The following is a 5,877-nucleotide window of genomic DNA, read 5'->3' on the forward strand; positions in this document are numbered from 1 at the left end:
AAAAAAAAAAAAAAAGTGTTGTTATTAATAAAAAGTGCAAAATTGAGCATTTTTGGTCGCATCAAACCCAGAAAAATTGTAGTAAAAACCGATCAAAAAGTCACATATGCCCAATCAAGGTACAGATAAAAAGAACACATCATGGTGCAAAAAATGACACCTAACACAGCCCCATAGATCAAAGGATAAAAGTGCTATAAGCCTGGGAATGGAGCGATTATAAGGTACATATATTTGTTAACAATGGTTTGAATTTTTACAGGCCATCGGATATTTTATGCAAAAATTCAGCCTGTTATTGCAAAGTACAATTAGTGACGCAAAAATAAGGGCTCATGTGGGTCTGTAGGTGTAAAAATGCAAGTGCTATGGCCTTTTAAGCACAAAAAGGAAAAACCGAAAACGCAAAAACGAAAATTAGCCTAGTCCTGAAGGGGTTAACAAGCTCTGGTAAAATTAAAGCTGACCTGTGATTGGTTGCTAAGGGCAAATCCAGACAGTTTTAATTTCAAGCAGATGATTAAATCTTGGCAAATATAACTAATAAGTCATGGTTAATGTATCTGAAACTGAAGGCAGAAGAGATCTGGACTATCCGAGCTTTTTTTTTTTTTTTACTGGTTCTCTGCGTATCTTACCTGCAGATTAGCACAGATAAAATGTGACTATATGTACTTTTCACTTATTAGTCAAATGGGCGGGGCCTTTGTTGCAGATTGTGGTGTGAGTGCTGGGTTCAGGGGGTGTGATTAGGACACTCAGGATGTGTAATGGTGCGTTTACACAGACAGATTTATCTGGCAGATTTTGGAAGCCAAAACCAGGAATGGATTTGAAAAGAGGAAAAATCTCAGTCTTTCCTTTATGACATGTTCCCTGTCACCTTAAGGGTGCCTTTACACAGAGAGATCCCTTGCCTGTCATTTTTGCAGTGGGATGTCAATGTACAGTAAGTGACAGCCCGCTTAACCCCCACCAGCCGGAGGCATACATTACCTGCTCCACGCTCCGGCTTGCTTCAGCTGCTCCGCCGAAGCCACTGATTGGCTTACTGGGACGTCCAGACGTCGGGAGCCCCAGAAGCAAGCCAGAGCTCGGGGCAGGTAATGTATGCTCTGGCCAGCGGGGGGTTAAGGGGGCTGTCACTTACATACTCAAAGCGGGATGTCAAGTATGTTATCTGAATGAAAATTACAGGCAAGGGATCCGCAGCGGATTTCACTGCAAATTTCCAGCATGATGTCCGCTGCAGATCCGTTATGTGTGAAACTGGCCATACAGCAGCTCAATAGTTGTTGCATAGGGTCCATTTACACACACAGATTATCTGACAGATATCTGCCAGATCTTTACAGCCAAAACCAGAAATGGATTTGAAAAAAAAAGAGAAATCTAAGTCTTTCCTTTATGACCTGTTCCCTGTTTATAGTCCATTCCTGGCTTTGGCTGCAAAAATCTGTCAGATATCTGTCAGATAATCTGTGTGTGTAAACGGACCCATATAGGAACTGATCTCACTGTATATGCAGCAGGTGCAAGCTAACACCTGTCTGCAACTATCGGGAGGGAATCTTAGTCCGACACCGACAGCGTATCCCTCTGCATGACTCTTTCAGTATCAGTCATGGCATGCATGTAACCAGGTACCATACCGCACACAAAATACCCTAGTGCAGCACAAAATATATAGTCTTTGCAGCGGTATAATGAACAAGAAGCCTGGTCTGAATATGGAGGTCACATGATTAGCACTTAAATCCGTTCTTTGCTATGGAGTGACACAATGCTTTAACTACTGATGTGATCATTTAGAACATTCATGTCAAACTCTGGCCCGTGGGCCAAATCTGGCCCGCAGTACCATTATTTTTGGCCCGCTAGCCAATTCACAAATTGAACTGCATCTGGCCCACCGACATCACATTAGATTATGATATGGGGGAAGGCTGGTTACTATATAGGAGACTATGGGGGAGGGTTGGCTATTATATAACATACTATAAGAGAGGGCTGGCTAATGTAAGTGTCCTATTCCACGGACCAATGGGGGCCCAATCAATAATGTAAACAAGCACCGATCTGCTAGATACATACATGCCATACATTACCTAGCATGTTGCAGGGCTTCTCCTGGGCTCCTTCTGCCTCCCGATCCCGCACACAGCAGCAGCTTTGGTGCGGCCTGTCTGAGCTGACAGGCCGCTCAGCCAATCACTGGCCGCAGAGGTCCTGGCCAGTGATTGGCTGAGCTGTCTGTCAGATAAGACAGGCCGCACCGAAGCTGCTGCTGTGTGCGGGAATGGGTGGAAGAAGGAGCCCAGGAGAAGAGCTGCAACATGCTTAGGTAAACATGGTGCTTGTGAAATCACCGGTCGCCCGCTACGCATCGCTATTCCATGCAGCAATGGGCGGTCAGTGCCCGTGATTTTAGGTTTGAACCTAAATAAATGATCAGCCGATGACATGATTCATTGGCTGATTGTTGTCTCTATTCCATGGAGCGATAATCGGCCAAATCAGGCCAATTCGGCCAATCATCACTCCGTGAAATAGGCCCCTAAGAGAGACTATGGGGGAGGGCAGGCTACTATATGAGACTATCGGGGAGGGCTGGCTACTATATGAGACTATTGGGGAGGGCTGGCTACTATATAAGAGACTATGGGGCAGGGCTGGCTACTATATAAGAGACTATTGGGGAGGGCTGGCTACTATATGAGACTATTGGGGAGGGTTGGCTACTATATAAGAGACTATGGGGCAGGGCTGGCTACTATATAAGAGACTATTGGGGAGGGCTGGCTACTATATGAGACTATTGGGGAGGGCTGGCTACTATATGAGACACTTAGGGGGCTGGCTACTCTTTGGGCACTATTGGGAGGGCTGGCTAATATGTGGGGCAGTTTTGGTTGGTTGGGTTGGTTACTACATGTGGCAATATTGGGGGTGTTGGCTGTTACATGGGTTGGGGTTTAATCATGTCATAGCAATTTATCATGTCATTTATCATAGTGCACAGCACAGAAATGATATAGAGAACACTTGTACTCATTTATAGACTCTTGTCTGACAGCTTTCTGCCCTACAGTTGCAAGCTAGTTATCTGGGCTAAGCAGACTTCCGAGACTTCCTAGTCGTCCTGCACTGCACAGTGAAATACCTAGACTTTCCATAACTTTATTTCACTGGGGTCAGTTCCTGTGACTGCTGAGGTAACCGCCCTGTACGTTTAGAGAGGTTCCTGGACAAAGTGATCCCTGTGTGGCTTCTGTCCCCTTGGTACTTCCTTAGCACTGCATCGTGGCTGTGTTTCTCAATAGGAAGATCTGTGGCTTGCTTAGTTGTGTCCCTGTCATGGGACCTGGCCTAAGCCAGTCCCTGGCTTGGCTTCAGCCGAGGCTTGTCTGTGTTTCTCCCTCTCACAGTACAGACAACTAACTACACTCCTCTTACCAGGAACAAACTCCTTCCTACAGGGGTCTGACTAAACCTGCCTGTCATTGGTGGGGACTGTGTGTGGGGGGAGAGAGAACAGGGGATAGGATAGAGAAAGGAGTAAAAGCACCTGCACCTGCGAGTGGTCAAAGAACAACATGTGACATGTGCATAGATGCAACAGACACTTTAGTGACATCTAGTGGGAAAAAGACTAACTGATGTGGATACTTCATCCCTCTTGTGTGAACCAGATGGAGTTACCTTACTCACGTGCAATAAAGGTTTAGGGGTCCGTACCAGGTCACTACAAAATCATCTGGTGTCAGAAATGTATACAGATTTGTAAATTACTTCTAAAAAGAAAATCTCAATCCTTCAATTAGTTTCAAGCTGCTGTATGTCCTGCAGGAAGTGGAGTTCTCTTTTCAGTCTGACACAGTGCTCTCTGCTGCCACCTATGTCCATTACAGGGACTGTCCAGAGCTGTAGCAAATCCCCATAGAAAACCTCTTTTGCTCTGGACAGTTCCTAACAAGGACAGAAGTGGCAAAAGAGACCTAGATGGTCATCAGCACATGCAAAAAGGGGCGAACAGAAGTCCACAACAATGCACAATAATGGAGCCTGATAGACTCTATTAACTTTAATAGGTCTGTCTGAATTTTTGTCTGTTACGTTATGTCTGTTATAATGGGACAAAAAGATACTGCATGTGTACGGCTAGTTTAGAGAGGGGACGCAGACGCAACACACTGACTGATCGGGATGTGCACCCGTGAACCCCTGAAGCAAGCTGGATCGCAGAGCGGGTAATGTATAAGCTCCGGCCGGATCCGCTGCAGATCCGTCCTGTGTGAAGGCACCCTTACACTACATGTTTCTTTGTCCTTCATACGCCCAGGTAAAAGTGTTGCTGTCAGGTGTCACAGTTAGTACAGTTAACTACAGCTGCAGTTGAGAAGGAAAGTTCAGCATGTCACACACTTACTCTCTCAGCACTTCCTTCTGAGTTTTTAGTTAGTGAGTTGGTTGTGAATTAGGAAGGGAGCAGACTTAATTCCAGAGTGTGACCAACAACCTCAGGGTTGGTGGAGATAAAGGAGCACCCCTCTTGCCTACGCTGTGGATTCGTTTATCAGGACAGTCAGCCACCTAAAGAAGGAGAGGAAAGAAAGGCTGATATGCAGTAGAGCACAGTGAAAGATAGCCGCTCTCTACTGAACTTTGCTTGACTGAGAAGAAAGGAAACTACCAGTTAGCTACCTCCAGAGACAGAGGCCTGGGACTCGTACTGCCTATCAGGACAGTAAACAACACTGAGAGGCAAAAGATGTTCAGATAAGATAACTAGGACTTATCTATATGTGAGTACGAGGAGTTCTTCAAGGTACTACACACCCCTTTCCTACATCCCGGCAGAGTACTTACTAAATTAGGCAAGGGCCCTCCTATCCGTTACAACTTCTTCTTCTTACCCTACTCTACCTCAAGTTACTACTGTTATTTACTAATTTTGCACCTAAGCACTGTTGCCTTGTATTGCACTGACAATAAGTTTCCGTAAAGTTAAGTATTGTTTAACCCCTAATGGGCTTTAATCCGATGCGTACGCCTTTTAACGGCGTACGCATCGGAACGAATAGCCGCCCGACACCCTCCTGTAACTGCCCGGAGCGGAGGATTCTCCGCTCCGGGCAGTTTAACCCGTTAAATGCCACTGTCAAACCATGACAGCGGCATCTAAAGGGTCCCGGTGGATCCCGGACGGCGCCCTGGGTCACTTACGTGATCGCGATGTCCCGCGGCGCCGTCGGGTGTCCTGGTGGTCTCCATGGTGATCCCGGGGTCCTAATGAAGGTCCACGGGGTCACCATGGAGATGCCTCATGCTGACAGGGGTGGCTGTGGCTATTGCCTGTCAGCATGAGGCATGATACAATACATTGCAGTACATCAGGTACTGCAATGTATTGTATCAGTGATCTAAGTATTTTACACTAGTGTACAGTAATCAGTTCGCGGTTTTGTCTATCTGCAATACCTATAATGGAGTACAATGATTGTGCCGGTCAATCTGGGTTTAATGCAGAAAAGTCGTTGAACTGCTACTACAGTTATTACAAACTATATTCAAAGAGAAACAGATACTGATTTCACGTAGCAAAATAATCTTTATTAAATACACTTTTTAAAATAATTCATATATAAAAAAGAGAGATGACCAAACATTAAAAAAGAGAACGGCGGCCGTCCTGGAGGTATTCCTATTGTAACCACATCACATATGCTGAAATCCCTTGACCTACAACTTGCATCACAAACCAGGGGGATAAATACTAAAATCTCCTGCAATAGGGTATAATGTTACTAGTATTACAGAATAAAGTGCTAGTGCATCCAATCCATATACAAACCTACAGCTAGTTAACTAGTCTCC

This window comes from Dendropsophus ebraccatus, chromosome 3 (genome assembly GCF_027789765.1).
Source record: "Dendropsophus ebraccatus isolate aDenEbr1 chromosome 3, aDenEbr1.pat, whole genome shotgun sequence".
Lineage (NCBI taxonomy): Eukaryota > Metazoa > Chordata > Amphibia > Anura > Hylidae > Dendropsophus > Dendropsophus ebraccatus.